This window comes from Patiria miniata, unplaced genomic scaffold, assembly GCF_015706575.1.
Source record: "Patiria miniata isolate m_02_andy unplaced genomic scaffold, ASM1570657v1 HiC_scaffold_10, whole genome shotgun sequence".
Classification (NCBI taxonomy): Eukaryota; Metazoa; Echinodermata; class Asteroidea; order Valvatida; family Asterinidae; genus Patiria; species Patiria miniata.
In genome coordinates this window covers 523,683-542,569 of record NW_024037048.1, presented here as the reverse complement: position 1 = coordinate 542,569, position 18,887 = coordinate 523,683, and the positions used below count along the sequence as shown (strand labels likewise).

Genomic DNA, 18,887 nt, shown 5'->3' with positions numbered 1-18,887 from the left:
ATACTATTGAACCGTTAGGATCATTCTTGTTCCATGATGCAGTATTTGTGTGCAAATGCATGCTGGTGTGCGCGTTCAGCATTGCGCATATTGCTCCAAACAGCCAGCGCTGCAGAGTTCGGTTCAAACATTTGAGTGAAGGGGTGGTATGGAACAGAGAAATACATTTTCTACCAATTTGGAATTGAAATGAAAGTTCAAATATATCAAATGACAAGGATCTATATGTAAGTTATATAAAACAAATATTGAGTGGCTTTAAATTGTGAAATGGAAGGAATATTATCGCTCGGTAAAATCTGGACTTTTCCAGTTCACTTGACTTTGCCTTGTGAAATGGAAAAGTCCAGAATTTACCTTGCGATAATAATCCTCCCATTTCACTCTGAGCCACTCAATATTTGTATAACATCCAACACACCCCAGTGCATATCCTACATCCAGCAGTCACACCCAATTGCACACGCACATCCATAAAGCCTCCAGCATCCAGCAAAAGCTTCAAGTCATATATTTCTTTACAGTGTTTTTAGCTGTCGATAGTGAAGCTCAACAAATCATCATGACTCTCTGTTAGTTAGTTAGATAGATAGACAGTTACTTATTTAGTTTGTAACAAACGTTCACATTGTCTATTGCTGCTACATACTTTCTCAGTAGGCCCTACCTGATTAATGCAGTATCTGATATTTGTCCTCCTGTTGAAGTGTAAACTGTAGTAGCATCAACATCCAGAGCAGAACTTGCAGCATCTTTCACCCGTTCCATAGAGTCTTCACAACATATTACCTACATCAACATTTGAGTCAAGTCAAGGACTAATATTGGTAATGGAGGTCTAATATTGGTACTGGTATTTTTACATTTTCATAAGCAAAGGTATAAATACAGGTATAATACAAGTAATCCACAGATTGCCTTTTTCTGCAGTCGATCCCTGTCGTTTTGTGTTCTTAAAAAAGTACTTTTGAGCATTTTAAAATGACCTCAAATGACCCCTACATGACCTTGGACCTCCATTTTGGGAAGAGTTGTGATGAATCTCCCACCCAAGGATCACTCCATCTAAATGATGTTAAAATCCATCAAATTCTGTGGACAATGAAATATTAATCACATCAGAACAATGAACTCCAAATCAAAATTGATAAAAACATGTAAAACTTATAAATTTTTTCCTAACATCTGAACCGAAACTTTAACATACGGGTCTACGGTCATGTGGACATGTGGGGACTTGTGGGGTAGAAGCATTGTTGTCCTTTTTTTATCTTTTTCTAAAGATTTCACTTGTGTTGTACCGTTCCCTATGTACCAGTGCCCCACAAGTTGTCCTGGTCAGTACTGGTCTGCAGCCATACGGACATACAGCAGTTAGGACTGGTAAGTGTCTCCAAAAACTTTGTTTAGGCAACACAATAAATGTGGGAATAAAGAAACTCAGGTATTAGGCAGTGGACTCCCATGTGTGTGTATTTCATCCTCAAGAGACCAATGGTGGACACATCAAACTTATGCATCCTTTATTTGACACAAGCAGACCAGAATTTCTTTTCTATCTTGGCAAGAGAAACTGTGGAAACCACATTCCAACATTCCACTACACCAAACCCACCATTTGTTTATTAGCTAAGACAGGAAGTCTGGACTTAAATGTGCATCTATTAAGTGCTGCCCTAACGTCTAATTGAATTGTTCAAATAATTCTTTTGATGTGTATATCCCCCCAATGACTCTTACTCTTAAATAGCTTGTAGTTTGATATCTGATGACATCATGCTGATGTCACAAAATTTTTCATGTTCATACTAGGTTTTATTAACACCTGTCAACCGTTTGGAAGAAAACTTATTTAAGGCTCATTTCTATATTTTTTGTTATTTAGAGAACATTACAAAAACAATGTGGACCTGTTGTTACAAACAGAGTTTATCCATACGAATTAGGCTTGAGCGGTTGAATCTTCCTGGAGCCAGTTACGGTTCCCAAAAAAGAGCCAGTTCCAAGTCAGAATGGGCTCCCGGAAAATTCAATGAAAAACATAAGCTCTAGAAATCAAAGAATAACTGTGACACCTTGTGAGGCCATGCTTTGTGGATTTCGACGTACAATACCGTACACTGTACATGTTATTCTACTACGTATTTGTTTTCAAACAGTGTCTTTTTCCTGTGAAACTGCAAGATTTATTACTTTATTTTCTGTTCCTTTCCCATGATTTTATTTACCGTGGCGAAACCGTCATGCTGTCGAGAATAAACGATTCACTGAACAGCACAAGCACACGGACACGCTACTGGTACCTTGCTTTCAATGAACACGGAACTGGTCGAGTGCTGGAATCGGCTCCGACGGAGCCGGCCGGCCCTGTGTACAAATTTACCCCGGCTGATTCGAACGAGTCATGGGTGGTTCGCTTTATTATCTAGCAGGTATAGCAGCCTATTTTTTACCATGTGCGCCGATATCAGAGAGAAGTTTTAGAAATGAAGCATAAAAATAATTCATTTTCATGCAACGGTAGATTCAAGACTCGTATGGAGCCCGGGATTTTTTACGTAACCTGGCCCACAGCTCGCAAATCCAAATCTCAAAACTGTGTTGTACCCATTGGTGCACCAGTACACGAGTACGGGTCCGTGCGTAGAGCCGATTCCTGCGGCACTCATCGGAGCCGGGGCCATCAGAACCGATTCTATTGGGTTCAATGCACTGCATGCATGCATGCACGCCTCGTGGCCCGACCGCAAACATAGTAGGGTGATTTGTCTCCGATCTCCACGAAAGTGTTTGGAGTCTGTGGTTTTTCTTCGCCGTTGTTTTGACTAGCAAGATTGAATGATGTCCTAGTGTTGAATTCCTACACATGAAGCCAATTCTCGGCTCTGGGTTTTGTGCACAGAATGGGTTATTTAATCGGGAACCGATTCTTTTGGAGCTGAAACCGAGGATAACGGGTACCTGGTTTTCAAAAAAATTGGACTCGCGGTTCCGGTTCTCGTATTAGAACCGGGTAGAACCAGGGAACCTCATAATACTAGTACAGTTCCAGGTCGGAAGGTCAAAGTTAGATGAATTCAAAATGAAGACGTTAGCCTGAAATCAAAACAAAGCAAAATTTCTTCCGAGCGGTTTACGGTATGATCACAAAACCTTGTGTGAACTTGTACCATGTTACGAAGATGTTATAAATTTTGTTACGTCATCATGACGTTATCAGGTATCAAATTACAAGCGATTTAAGGGCAAATTTTGACAAAATAGTTTGTGTTATATCTTTTGAAATAAATAGAGTATCATGTTCGTTTTTTTCATGAGGTTGTAGACTATGCCGTGGGAAACATTTCGTGTTCCCAGACACAAAACCGCTTGACCTTTACTTCCTGTGTTTCCGGAAGTGCAATAAAAACTGAATATAACTCAAAAGCGGAAGCATTTTACTAAAGACGTATATTATGAGGGTGTTTAGTGAGGAATGCCAGATACAAAAAACAGTGTGATGACGTCATCATCCGAAAGGGCACCCCCTAGCAGCACATAAAATGGTGTTTCTTTTCTTTAATTTTAAAACCATAGGTTCAAATTTTACCAAATCGCCCCTTGATATTCTTTGATCCACCACAGATAACTTGGCAAGGTTTCAAATTCATGACGTCATCAGAACGGAAGTTACCTTTATGAGATTTTGCCAACGATCATATTTTAAATTTAATTCTATCATTTGATCCATGTCGTGTATCTGAGCCCAAAATTACAATGTTTAGCTTTTGCTTTTAAATACTGTGATGTCATCAAACCCGAAGTTCTGTTTTATGAATACATGCACATATTTTGAAGTTCAGTGTTATGAATACATGCACATATATTTTCCAAATTTTCATACGTTATTTAACTTCACAATGAACAACCACTCCGAAATATATTAGTATTCACTTCCTGTTTTTGACTAATGAAGTTATCAAGCCAGAAATAACTTGTATGTGTACATAAAATGTTTACTGAAATTTATCACACTGTTGAAGATGCATTTTTTTAACAAAATAATTGACTGTCCTTGAAAGGATTTAATTTCGTGATCCTTTGTTCTTATATAAAAATATTCATAACTTAACTGGACAGTGTTTCATAAAATAGTTGTCTACCCGACCACTCTGCATTCGTAAAACCAACGCGAATCTCTAGTTAACAATGATTTAGTCAAGTTTTAGTAAATAAAATCAAGTCAGAATTGGGAGAGCTCAGAGGTTTAAAAGTAGAATTAGTACTAAAAATAAGGTACCATAAAATCAAACCCAACGATATAATCGACACTATTGAAGTTATTCATTGTAGCAAGCAGAGGGTTGTTTTAAATCAAAGTCAAATAAAACAAATTTTATTTGAATTTGAAAGAAGCCATCGATGAGCTATTTAAACAGGATGAAAGGTATACGAATCAAGGATCAGGTTGGGTTTTAGACGAGATAATCGAGTTTTACATCAACAAGTTTAACCCCGCGAGAGGTACATGTAGTTCTGACATGTACATAAACTTACCAGAACATCTCAGATTAAAAAAGGTGATGATAAACGTACAAAATGAAGATAACGAGTGTTTAAGATGGAGTTTGAGAGCAGCCTTGGGGTTGTACAAGGATAAATAATCCTGAATATAAAATCCACACAGAAAAACCTGGGATTTACACAAAAGACGACAGACTGAAATTTAAAGGCATACACTGCTTCACAAGTTTAGTTGTCTCCAGTAAAATATATTGCAACTCTCACAGCTCTAACTGACTGAATTTTCTGGTCTGTGAACTCTCATTAGTTCAAACTCAAATGAGCTCTCATTAGCTCTGCCGCAGGCTGGCTATGCCCTATCTCCTTTGGCTTTTATGTCTCAATAACAACCACTATCTTCAAATCCGGCCACTGCCCTCTACTTGGAATTTCTCTTAGCAAGTCCTTTCTCTTACATTTGCCTCGCTTGTATACCCAAAATAAAATTAGTCCTATGCATAAATTAACATGATAAGTTTAGTCTGTCCACTCAGGCTTCTCCTTGCCTATTTGAAATTCACATTTAGTGTTCCGTAAGCCCCATTGGCCAATGAAAAACTACATGTAGGTGTGGCTTAATTATTTAAACATCACAGGCTCAACAAAACATGGTTTGGCTAGCTCACCTATCCCCGGAATGTTGGGTATGAGCGCCTCAATAAAAAATACATTGCGTTACCCTCTACATAAAACACATTACAAGTTCCAATGTACTAGATTCAGGCCACATAAAAATAAATCTTGTTTCTACCACCAATAAAGAGTAAATTCATTTGATTTAAATATAGTCACTCTGTGACAATGCGCATCCACCAAAGATTGTATTTCCTACGGGTAAACCAAAATGCGAAAACCGACAACCAGACGAAAAAGATATTGCACTATTAGAACTAACAAATTATAGAGAGAGTGATCTTTTAAAATGTCACCTGAGGTACTGGTATGGGGCAGATTAAGTGGGCTGGTCTAAGCAATTTAAGGAGCTTGTCTATATTATTGCTTTTATTTACTACTTGGCCTTAAAGAGGCATTCCGCATGCTATTTTTAAGTCCCCCCCCCCCCCCCAAAAAAAATTGATTCATTTTTTAAATTGCTATTTTTCTAGCAAATGTTACAAAAGCTATTCACCTTTTAATAAGACATCGATCAAAACGAAAATCAGCCAATACTCAGTGATTTAATTATTACTTTACAGTTTCTAATTATTTGCTCCTAGTGAATAATTAATGTTCTTGTGAGGTTGGCTGGTTTCCACACCACAAACTTTATCAATAATTTACAGACTGGGAGTGCGAGACAGTCTGCTCGCAAAGCCAATCTGCTTGTGCCCAAAACAAACCTTTCATTTTTAGAGGTATGCAGACATCCAGAAAAGGAAAAATAACAGCGTTGCTGTTGAAACCCCTCAGCCAGAGTCAAGTTATCATCCGACAACCATTAAGCTTTAACTCAACATGGTGACCTTGACCTTTGACTTTTGACCCCAGAGCCAATCCCAACATACCTGTACCAATTGGCAGCCCCCACTGAAGTTAGACACCAAAATTTCATTTCTAACTCAAGTTATCATCTGGAAACCATTCACGTACCTTTAGCTCACCATGGTGACCTTGTCCTTGTCTTTTAGTCCCCAAAACCAATCCCAACTTGCCTGTACCCAAGGGCAGTCCCCTACCTTAGTTAGACACCATAATTCTATTTCTAACTCAAGTTTTCATCCGGAAGCAGTTTACCTTTAACTCAGCATGGTGACCTTCACCTTTGACCTTTTGACCCCCAAACCAATCCCAGCTTGCCCGTACCCAAGGGCAACCCCCTACCTAAGCTAGACCCAAAAATTCTATTTCTAACTCAAGTTATCATCCGGAAACAATTTACCTTTAACTCAGCACGGTGACCTTGACCTTTGACTTTTGACCCCAGAACCAATCCTAACATACCTGTACCAATTGGCAGCCCCCACTGAAGTTAGACACCAAAATTTCATTTCTAACTCAAGTTATCATCCGGAAACCATTTACCTTTAACTCACCACGGTGACCTTGACCTTTTACCTTTTGACCTAAAAACCATCCCAACTTGCCTACTCCCAAGGGAAATCCCCTACCGAAGTTACAATCACAAACAACATTTCTTACTCAAGTTATCATCCGGAAAATAAGCTGCCAGGATGGGCATACCGGTATGTCCGGACGGACGCCATAGGCGATGACAATACCCCTCGAGCCTCTCAGCTGAGGGGTAAAAAAGGGATGTTTTCTCGTTTAAATAAACAAAAAAGTTGAAAATTTATCAACCCTAACTCTCTACTGAGTTTTATTAAGAACAGTACCAAGTCTGTCATAATCTGACACTGCTTCACATAATGATTAATGACCAATTCTGCTCAAGTCCACCACAAATCCACCAGTGATATTGATGGATTTTGATGGACTTTGTATTCATGGCTTGCTTATCAAAATCCCCCCAAATACGGGAATGGATATTGATGCAGTTGGGAAGAAAAAGGTTTAATAATAAAATTTAAAAAAGAATTTGGCGAAGAGAACGGTAAATGCAACTTCAACAAAAACATGAGTTTTTTTTAGAGTATAATACAATAAATACATACCTTGCCATTTTGATTGCAGCCATTTCTAAAGACTGTGACCCTCTTCATTCTCACGTTGCACAACTTGAATCTGAAAGACAAATTGTGAAATACCTGTAAAGGGGCTAGTTGAAATACCAAGCATGAAAAATGTAGTTGTTATTCTAGTAATATACAGGGTATTCCAATAAATAAGTGTTGCTGTTGAAAACCCTCAGCCAGAGTGAAATTATCATCCGGAAACCATTAACCTTTAACTCAACATGGTGATCTTGACTTTTGAACTTTTGACCCCAAAACCAATCCTAACTTGCCTGTACCAAAGGGCAACCCCCTACCAAAGTTAGACACCAAAATCTAATTTCTAACTCAAGTTATCATCCGGAAACCATTAACCTTTAACTCACCACGGTGACCTTGACCTTTGATCTCAAAACCAATCCCAACTTGCCTACTCCTGCGGGCAACCCTCTACCAACGTGACAATCCCAAACAATATTTCCAACTCAAGTTATCATCTGGAAACCAAGCTGCTCGGACATCCCTGCCAGATGGACTTCCGGGGTACCTCCATTGTTGTCCTATTGTCCCTATTTCTAAAGATTTTGTTGCGGGGTACCCTTTTTTCTAATATTTTATTTGTGAGGTACCTCAAACATAGGACAGGTACCCCACAAGTGGTCCCTGGTAAGGGAGCCGTAGGTGATGACCATATCCCTCGAGCCTCTCGGCTGAGGGGTAAAAATCAGAACAAAAACAATGCTTTTCCACTTTCAAGCAGAAAAGCAATAAAAATCTTAATGAAAACAAAGGCTGTTTCGGCCGGTTGCCGAAACAGCCAAAAAAAAATCTCAAGGAAAACAAAGGCTGTTTCGGCCAGTTGCCAAAACAGCCAAAAAAAATCCACGTTCCGTACTCAACAAGAAGAAATTGCACATTGATGAATTTTGCTTGCAACTGACTTCAGGCAGACCAATCACAGTTAGTCTGGTTCCCTGACCCCATCATCCTTCGGACTTCAAAATGGGAAAACAGTCAAAATCTTCGTGCGCTCACATTGGGCGCCTTACCAATCGAGGAGCACTGTGATTGGCCTATTGTTGCAGCAGAACCGCCAAACTGAACAAAAACTAGCCGAACTTGGCCTTTCGAACCGATCCCGAACCGAACCCAAATGTCGGTTCGGAAGAGTTCGGCAAGTTTTGTTGACAGCACTAGGAATGCTAATGCTTTGGTGGCATGGAGATGTGGTCTTTTCAAAAGACCACATCTCCATAATCTGTAAACCAAATTTGTTAATCTTGGTTTCTTTGGAAAGATAACATCATAAGGAATCCAAATTTACCATTAGATTTCATGTCGGGGTTATTTGAAGTATGATGACCTTTTGACATTACTTTTAACTTGAATTTGACCTTGTGGATCACGTGACCTTGAAACAAACTTTGATGAAAATTATACCCTAACATGTTTTCTACAAAAAATCCAAAAATTGGGGGAAACTCATGAGGGCGCTATATCCACAACTTGGTTCCAATTAATTCCACAGCCACCCTTATAGGGCGGAATTTACACATAGTCCTCCAGTCGGATTGGACGTCTGCGATCCCTTACAGGATATCTTCGCTGTTTTTTTCGGGGAACTTTGAGCCATTTTTCCTGCCTCATCCGTGGGGTTTTCCGTCTCCTGGTGGTGGTCTCCGCTCACCTCATTATTTTCTGACAGACTTGTTTCTTCAGATCCATTTTCCACCTCCACTGGGTTTTCTTGAGTGATGTTTTTCTGACTGATGTCTCCATTTTCTCGGCGTCCAGCTTGTTCCGTTTTGTCCGCCTCTGCCGTTGCCGATTCGTGCGGCTCCCCTTTCTGCTCCTCCATCTGTCTCTTCTGGCCTGCTTTTGACTTAATTCTCCAGTCTTCTAGTGTAGGTCCAGTGTACAGTTTTAACTTGTCATAGTGCACCACTTTAGGTTTCGTCCGTGGTCTCTCTTGAATACGAAAGGTTACATCAGATAGCTTCTCTGTGACCAGGTATGGACCCTTCCACTTGAATTGCAGCTTCGGGAGAGACCCTTTTTCTTTGCCGAATTGTGCAACCATACAAACTTGCTGCTTTCAATGCTCTTCCTCGCAACACGCCTGTCATAGTTACGTTTCTGCCGCTGATGGCTTGCCTTGATGTTCTTCCTCGCCACCTTGTGTGCTTGACGCATTTTTTGTCGAAGGTCCTGCACATAGTCCGTACTTAAAGGATCCTCTTCCGCAGTTGGTAACTCTGTCAGTGCATCTAGAGGCAGTGCAATCTCCCGTCCCATGAAGTAAGGGGACTCTGAAGTGCTGTCTTGCGCTGTACTGCGATATGCCATCATTGCATAGGGAAGTTGCTCATCCCAGTCTTGCTGATCGGGCCTCAGTATGACACTTACTAAATCCACCAAACTCTTGTTGAACCTTTCAATGAACCCGTCTGATTTGGGGTTCCATGGGCACGTGCGGGTCTGGTCAATCCCTAACAGCTTGCATATTTCTCTAAACACCGCTGACTGGAAGTTGGTCCCTTGGTCACTGTGGAGCTCTTTGGGGCATCCATACACCACCGTCCGGGCTATTGTCGATGTCTGTTGGTTGGGGAGCGCATAGGCCTCTATCCATTTGGTGAACGGATCACCAATAACAAGAACATAGGCGTTCCCTCGCTTACTTCTTGGGATGGGCCCCATCAAATCCATGGCGATCCTCTCCATGGGCTCTCCCACGATGTATTGCTTCAGTGGAGCCCTTGCCTTCTTGCCGGGAGATTTCCTCTGGGCACAGATCGTGCATTGCCTTACTTTTGACGGCACATCAGCGGACATGCCTGACCAGTAATAATGTCGGTGCACCTTTTGCAATGTCTTGTAGACCCCCTGGTGCCTTGCTGTGTTACTGTCGTGTAGTTCTTTAAGTACGTCATCTCTAAAACTGGTTGGTAACACTACTTGCCATCTGCCAAGCTTCCCGTCCTCTGACTCCCATCATCGAGACAGTACACCACTCCGCACTTTTAGTTGCTGCCATTGCGCCCAGTATGTTTTTACGGCGGTTTGCTCTGCTGAGATCGCTTCCCATGTTGGTCGTTCTCCAGTCTCGACTGCCTGCATTATCAATGTTATGGAAGGATCTGCCATCTGACCGTCCCTCATCTCCTGCAGCATCCACTAGGGATTCAGGGCAAGTGTTCTGGCAACCCTTTCTTCTACCCCTCTGATTATTTTCTTCACTGTCAGCTCCTCTGGTAATTCACTTCTTTCTTCCTCTTCACTGGATGTATCACTTGTTTCCTCTGCCTTCTGTTCCTCTGTCTTCTGTTCCTCGTCCTGGCCACATTGCTTGCACGGCTTGCGCGACATTGCATCTGCATTTTGGTGGACTCTGCTCGATGGTGAAGTCAAATTCGCTCAGGATCTCTAGCCATCTCGCTAATTGTCCCTCCGGGTTGCGGAAATTGGTCAACCATCGCAATGCCCTATGGTCGGTCCGGACAGTAAATTTGCGCCCGTACAAGTACTGCTTGAAGTGCCTTACGTATACCACTACGGCAAGTAATTCTCGTCTCGTCACGCAGTAGTTTCGTTCCGGCTTGGTAAGAGTGTAACTTGCATAAGCCATCACCTTTTCCAGGCTATCACCTTGTCGCTGGGAGAGAACAGCCCCAATGCCAATGTTGCTCGCATCCGTGTCTAAAATGAACTCTCCCTCCATCGTTGGGTATGCTAGGATTGGCGATGTCGTCAGCAGTTCTTTCAGTGTCTTTGTCAGAAGGCTTTGTCACATTCCTCCATCCAGTTGAATGCCCGGTTCTTCTCAGTAATCTTGTGGAGTGGCTTTGCCACATGGGCGAACCCTTTAATGTACCGCCGATAGTACGAAGCAAGCCCCAAGAAACTTCTAACATCCTTAACTGACTGCAAGGTAGGCCACTCTCTCACAACCCGAACTTTCTCTGGATCAGTGGACACTCCTTCCTTCGATATGACGTGACCCAGATAGGCCACCTCCTGGTGGAAAAGGCACCACTTCTTTGGCTTCAGCTTCAAACCAGCTTTGCGAAGCCTCTGAAACACTTCTTCCAGCCTGTTTACCTCCTCTTCCACCGTCTTGGCATGGACGACGATGTCGTCTAAGTACAGGAGCAGAATCTCCCACTGCAACCCAGCAAAGACCCTTTCCATTAGCCGTTCGAAAGTGGCTGGCGCGTTGCAAAGGCCGAACGGCATTACATTCCATTGGTAAAGCCCCGACCTCATCACAAACGCTGACTTAGCCTTAGCGTCTTCGTCGAGCATCACCTGCCAGTACCTGCTAGCAAAGTCAAGCGTTGAAAACCATTCTGCCCCTGCCAGGGAATCCAAGCTGTCATCCACCCTTGGAACAGGGTAGGCATCCTTCAGTGTGCAGTCGTTTAAGGCTCTATAGTCAACACAGAATCTGGTCGACCCATCCTTCTTCCGCACCAGAACTACTGGAGATGCCCAAGGGCTATTTGACGGCTCTATTGTGCCCCTCTCCAACAGTTGTTGCACCTGCTCTTCGGCCTCAGCTCTCTGCCAAATTGGGAGTCTTCTTGGTCGTTGCCGGATCGGTTTTGCAGCACCTATTTCAATCTTGTGCTTCACTTATTCTGTTCTACCCAGATCGTCGTCTCCCTTGGAGAATATATCTTGAAAATCCCACAGGAGTTTCTTAACCCTCCAATGGTGACCCTCGGGCACATTTTTAATACTCGGCTCGTATAGCTTAGCTAGATGCTCTGGTAACCGGATGTCTTTATCCTCTTGTGGCTACAATACAGCTACAGATCCGCCAACTTCATCCATGCCGATGTCCGCATCGTCAACTGACGTCAAAGTTCCCGTAGTACTCCCTTTGTAAATGGTAACTGTACTTGTGCCGGGGTTGAACACTCTCACCGGGAAGCGCCTTGCTCCCGCATTCACCAGTGTCCTCGCTGTCACCAGCCCCTTTTCTCCGACACTTGTTCTGCCGCTTGGCTCGATGATACCCCAGCCAGTCAGCTTTCTCTGCTGTTTCAACACCCCCAGTAATATGGACTCGTGTCCCGGTGGAATGTGGACTGTCTCTTCCACCAGCACACAACAGCAAAAAGAACACGAAGATGTTTCCTTGCATGGAATGGTGTGCTCGCCGATGCGAAGTTCCATCCGGTCCAGATCCAACTTGCTTCCCGTGGTGAGTAGGTAATTCATCCCGAGAATGCCTTGGTTGGCTATCGAGCCGACGATGACTTCTACCTTGGTACAATTGCCCCCAATTTGCACATCCATGTATGCGCTCCCTTGCACTGGTAGCGGCGTACCATCAACCTGACGGATGACCTCTGCCATTGGTAGCAAATGTGGTTTGCTTTCTGGCCTCATCTTGTCAAACTCTTCTGTGGAAATAATGGTTTCTGTTGACCCAGTGTCTATCATGCACTTGATGGGGTATCTGCCGATGTTCCCTTGGACGTAGACACTGTGGGCATGAACTCGATTGTTTACTGGTGGGGAATTCCCTCTTAACTCGTCTTCAAGGTGACGTTGGCTGGATTTGGGTCTGGGGTGACGACCTTCCCATGACCCGCTTGGTTGGCCCGCTGGCGTTTCCCGAAGCTCGGCTCTGCTTCTTCGAGGGTCAATTCCGTCTGAAATGTCCCAGGCCCCCACAGTTGTAGCATGTGTCATTCTCAAACAAGCTCCTTTCTCTCCCCTCTTTCTTATTTCCTACATTGCTTGTTCCACTCTCGTCTTTCTGTGGGGATGAGGTCTGAACCTGCATTGCCTTGGCCAGACCAGTCACCATCGTCTGCAATATATTCAGCTGTTCTGACATGGCCTGGGTCTGCCGGTTGAATTCCTCCCTGGACGCAGTCTCTACCTGGCGAGTAGCCCTCATGTTGCGCTCCTGCCGGCCACCATGGTTCCGCTGTCGCTGTCTCTCAGATTAAGGAAGGACTCTGTTTCAAGCGCAGCCCGTATTGCGTCATCTAAGCTCTTCGATGAGCCCTGAAAATTCCCACCCGCACTTCAGCATCTTGGATGGCATCCATGAAATGCCCCTTGGCCAGTCTTTCTCGGGAATCTCTGGGAATCTCTGGGTAAGCCAGTTCCGTCAGCCGGCGGATACCCTGGCCGAGTGCTTGAAGGCTTTCATTCACTCCCCTAGTTCTGCTCCTTAATTCCGACAAGAATCTCTCGGCCTGTTCTCCAGGTCCAAATCGCCGATGCAACCTTGTAGTCAGTTCTTTGTAACTCAGCTGCTCGCCCTGATTTCCATCTCCCAGCACCTGTTGGGCTTGTCCCTTCAAGCTAGCTGCTAAGAAGTACGCCTTCTCCTCAGTTGTCCACGCATTGATCGTGGCGCAAGACTCGAAGTGTGCCTTATAATCCCGCCAAAGGATGTCCCCCGAGAATCGATCCGGGACAAAACTCGGCTTCTGTTGTGCTCGGTGATGGGTGTTTTCCTCATTCGCACTTGCTTTCCCTTCTTGTTCCACCGTGGGCCTAGGTTTTCTACTCTGGATCGTCGATCCCGCCAACCCTTGCTCCACCTTTGTTGGGGAAGACCTTTCTGGAGGCTGTTGTTGGCTCGACGCATCCTTTGCAGCTGAAACCTGGTGCCACGTGCCTGCCCGCTCACTTGAAATCGGCCTGTACATGCTTTCCACCTGCCCTGGCCCTCAAGCTCCGGCCCAGGACAGGTCGCCAGAAAGGGGCCGTGAAGACTTGTGTTCCGCCAGCAGGTTGCATTACCGTTGCTGCAAACCCCGGCGAAGTCCTCATCCCTGCCGTCATTGTGCTGAAAACCAGTGGCACATATGCCCCAACGGCAGCAGTTCCTGGTGCAGACACAGCTCCAACTTCCAATCCACTCGTTGGGAGTTCCTTGTGTCTTGCTCCCTCCGGGTTCCAGTCCCTGATTCTTCCGATCGTTGCTGGTTGCCTGCGGCCTATTGTGGCTCTCGTCCTCTGCCCAAATGGATTGATTGGAGTAGATGCCTGCAGTGGACTCTGCATCCATGCAGCTGCACTTGACCCTCCGGCGTTGCCCATCCAACCATGCTGGGCTGCTTCCTACCTTTTCTCCACACTGCTTGCAGCTTGATCCCTCCACCCCTACGGAACAGTTCCCATCATTCCAGTGAACCTTCTTGACGCTACTTCAACGTGCGCCATGGTTGTAACTGGATAGGCCTGTTGCTGAGGCGGTGCTATGATGGGCTGATACCCAACGCTCTTATTAACTGGCACGTTGTACCCAGATGCCACTTGAGGTGAAGTATCGCTTCCCCGGTATCATAATTCCACTCCCGAGTCCACTTCTTGCACACGAAGACTCGTTGGAATGACGAGTCCTGGCTCGTCTCTTCGCTCCATCCTGAGTGATCCCGCTTTCCTTGTTATTCCCTAGTAGATCACTCCCCGTGCTTCCACTGTAGTCCTTCTTGGTGGATCCCACCGCTGCCACTAATGTGACGTTGTCGTGCCAGCTCTCCTTCGTCAAGCTGGTTTGATAGGTAGCGTGCCGCCTTGATGGTGTCCAGTCCCCGCAGCGGTGGGCCACAGCACAAGTTATCCTCAGTGGAATACCGCCGATGGAAGGTGGAAGGGGTTTGTGGAATGGGATTGCGGAAGGGGAGTAGGGAGGGGGAATCCCTGAGATTTGTAATCCTCTCAGGCCCTTTTATCTACCCTGGGACTTTGGCCCTGACATTCGGTGATTTTAAGTCTAATTAGCAATAATTTGAGCCAGTGGAATGAGTGGAATCAGAGGCAGAAGATCACAAACAATGGTCATGCCTTTAATCAATCCTCATCATCATCCTTATTTGTCTAGTATTACTTAAACCCCAATTACTTGTTCCAATCATTAAGTTATCACTTGAATCATCTTTGAATCATCTGCCTAAAATCCTGTCGTGCAGCTGCTTTTATACCCCTGAGTTCACCCGGTAGCCTATAGCCCCCAATACAAATTCACTCTGCCATACAATAGTGCCTAAGTCCAACTGACCAATTAGCGATCAGGATCTGCAAATATGCAAAGTGTGGGTGACTCGATGTAATACAGTCATTCTACAGACAGTGGTTGCATGGAATTTAGCATATACACTTCGTGCCCCGTCACAATACCCCCAATTTTTGGATATTTTGTAGAAAACATGGTGGGGTTTAATTTTCATCCAAGTTCGTCTCAAGGTCACGTGATCCACAAGGTCAAATTCAAGTTCAAAGTAAAGGTCAAAAGGTCATCATACTTCAAATAACCCTGACATGAACAGTAATGGTAAATTTGGATTCCTTATGATGTTATCTTTCAAAAGAAACCAAGATTAACAAATTTGGCCCACAGGTTATGGAGATATGGTCATTTGAAAATTGGCAGCCACGCCCATTTTGACCAAACTTGCCAAACAATGGCGGGCGGTAGCTTTTTCAGCCCAACTTACCCAATAAACTACATATGAACCAATTTGAAGGGGTGGGGTTTAAATTTTTTTAAATTTTGGGTGATTTGACACGGAATGACCCTCATCTTCATTATCTGCAGTGTTCTAGCCAGGAATTCAATTGGATATCTGGCCGATACGCTTTGAAAAATTCGTATGCACCTGCGATTCTCCCAATGAAAGCATGCTCTTCGCATGTAATTCATCCAGCTCAGCCAATGTCCTTGGTCTTGCGGCGCCGAGTGTTGATCACTTCCAGTGTGACAAAGTATGTTTGGACCACACCACTTGCGGTAAAGGGTGTGCTTTCCTCGGCACAATTTACCAGTATTTTCACTGTGTCAAAATTACAAATAATACTTTTTATGGAGTCTCAAACCTTTCCCTTGTTCGGAGTAAGTCCATAATCATCGCAATACTTTTTTTCGTAAAGAATTTACACCAAAAAATGATGAAATCCCCAAAGAGAGGGTGAAGAACCCCTTTACAAAATTAACGGATCCGTCCAGAATGACAATTTATGAAAGTCGCAAATCGGAGAGTTGATTTTTTTTTACATTAGCAATTTGTCAGCTTGTTGCTCAAAAATAATTATGATTTTATAAGAATAGTACAGTATAAGGACCTGTTTGTTCTTGGAACAAAATTAATCAGTAACTAGAGTTTCGCGTTTGTTGAGTTACAAACGCAGAGTGGTCGGGCGGACAGCATTTTCATTATACACTGCCCAGTTTAGTTAGGAATATATGTTTATGTAGAAAAAAGGATCACGAAATTCAATCCCTTCAAGTACAATCAATGTTTCAAAAAAGTATCTTTAACGGTGTGATAAACTTCAGTAAACATTCTATGTGCACAAAAAAGTTATTTCTGGTTTGATGAAGTCATCAGTCAAAAACGGTTAGTGAATACTGATAAAGTTCGGAGAGGATAATTTTTCATTGTTAAGTTAAAATAACGTATGAAATTATGGGAAATATAATTGTTTGTATTAATAACACCTAACTTCCGGTTTGATGATGTATTAATAACGCATAACTTCCGGTTTGATGACGTCACAGCATTATAGATCCAAAGGTGAACATTGTAATGGATATCATTATTTGGACTTTGAAGACATGACAGGGATTAAATTAAAAAAAATCAAATCAAATAATCTTTATTATATCCCACTGGGGTAATTTAAAATGCTCGCATACAATAACAACATCGACACATTATAAAACACAGTTACATATACAATTGCACGAACAATAAAAACGAACAATCAAAATGATAAAAATGTCCTTATATAATATCATATTAACGCTGGAACATAAGATTGTGATGTTTTATTGCACGAGGAATGAAGGAGGATGGATGTCGGTTTGTCGCAGCATAGGGCACCCGCATACGACCAGACCTTGGGATCAGCTGTTCAGCAAGCCTATCATGAAGTGGGTGATTTTTGTCATTAAATGATAGAATGAAATTGAAACTATGATCCTTTTCAAATTCTCCTTAAAGTAACTCCCGGTCTGATGACGTCGTGAATTTGAAACCTTGCCAAGTTATCTGTGGTTAATCAGAGAATATCAAGGGGCGATTTGGTAAAATTTGGACGGAAATTTGGTTTGAAATTAAAGAAAGCAAACAATATTGTATGTGCCGATAGGGGGCGCCCTTTCGGATGTTGACGTCATCACACTGTTTTTTTTTCGTCTTGCATTCCTCACTAAACACTTTCATAATATATATGTCTGTAGTAAAATGCTTCCGCTTTTGAGTTATATTCAGTTTTTATTGCACTTCCGGTAACACCGGAAGTAAAGGTCAAGCGGTTTTGCGTCCGGGAACAAGAAATGTTTCTCACGGCATAGTCTACAACCTCACGAAAAAACGAACACGATACTCTATTTAGTTCAAAAGATATAACGCAAACTATTTTGTCAAAATTTGCCCTTAAATGGTTTGTAATTTGATACCTGATGACGTCATGATGACGTAACAAAATTTATAACATCTTCGTAACATGGTAGAAGTTCACACTAGGTTTTGTGATCATACCGTGAACCGTTCGGAAGAAATGTTGCTTTGTTTTGATGTCAGGCTAACGTCTTCATTTGGAATTCACCTAACTTTGACCTTCCGGTAGACCCAGAAGTAAAGGTCAAGCGAGTTCACGTACACGACAAAAAATGTTTAACGATTAATGGTCTATCTGATGACAGAATACAAACATCATTGAAAGTTTAGTTCAAGAGTTATAGGTGAAAGTAATTGGTCACTTTTTCAGATAAAATCACTTGTAATTTGACACCCGATGACGTAATCATGACGTCAGAGTAATATGCACCACTTCGGATGAGGGTCGATATATATTGAAAGTTACAAGTTCATACCATATACCGTTTAAGAGAAAACCCGCGGAAACGTGCCGTACGGAAAAAAAAAGAAAGAAAGAAAGAAAGATTAATCGGAACAATTCTAGACAGTGGTCGGGTTGTGCCCGACCACTCAATTATCGCAACAAAGCTCAGGGCATACTCGGACAGGACGGAACTCATCGGGAAAACACGTCAGCACGCATGGGAAACTTTTATCACAGTTCGCCGGGTCGGGCCAGGGCCGTGATAGGCAGCATGTTGCAATTTACGATGTTCATTTCTAAATGTCATAAACTCAAATTATTTGGTATTTTGTTAACACAACAAAAATGAGATTCCTCCTTCAACTTGTGTTGCATAGCATGTGGAAATTGTGATGACTATTTCTGTCAGACGTGTGCATTACACACGTGTTTGTTCGAACTGGGGAACGGCAATGGGCGCGCACACGCACGAGACAGTCACAAGCAATCTTCATCAACGTGTATCTTCTACATGTTGCTCAGTACGGAACGCGGTGCTTTTTCATTTTTGGGGGGGCAAATATCGGGACAGAATCCACCCCGGCTGTTTGATTGCATTATACATGAGGTACCATACAGAGTTTAAGGGAAATCTGTGCAGCGGTTTTCTGGCAATAGACTACATTTTGATGTATGTTTTTGTACTTAGTAGTCAAATCGTAGCAGTCAATAAATTTGTTGGCGATGCTGTTTATGGGGCTCCACTACTCGAAGCAGCCATAGTTCTAGGGGAAGGTTTCATAATCTTCATGAAGGGGTCTTTTAAAGGGCATAAGTCAAAGGAGAAAGGCAATATAAGGCACTTTTATGCATCCTTCCAGCACGTCATTAAGCAAGATGGCCGCTCCCTGTGGCAGCTAACAAAAACAACATCCG

The 18,887-nt window shown here is 43.1% G+C and overlaps 1 long non-coding RNA gene across 1 annotated transcript; it reads right to left on the bottom strand.

Annotated features, from left to right (window-relative positions):
* Nucleotides 1–374: 374 nt before the first annotated feature.
* On the bottom strand, nucleotides 375–16,154 carry LOC119734758. Its single transcript, XR_005272114.1, has 3 exons — nucleotides 15,785–16,154; nucleotides 7,155–7,224; nucleotides 375–789 (listed from the first exon to the last, which is right to left on the bottom strand). It is a non-coding gene; the product is annotated as an uncharacterized LOC119734758 (long non-coding RNA).
* Between the last annotated feature and the right edge of the window lie 2,733 nt (nucleotides 16,155–18,887).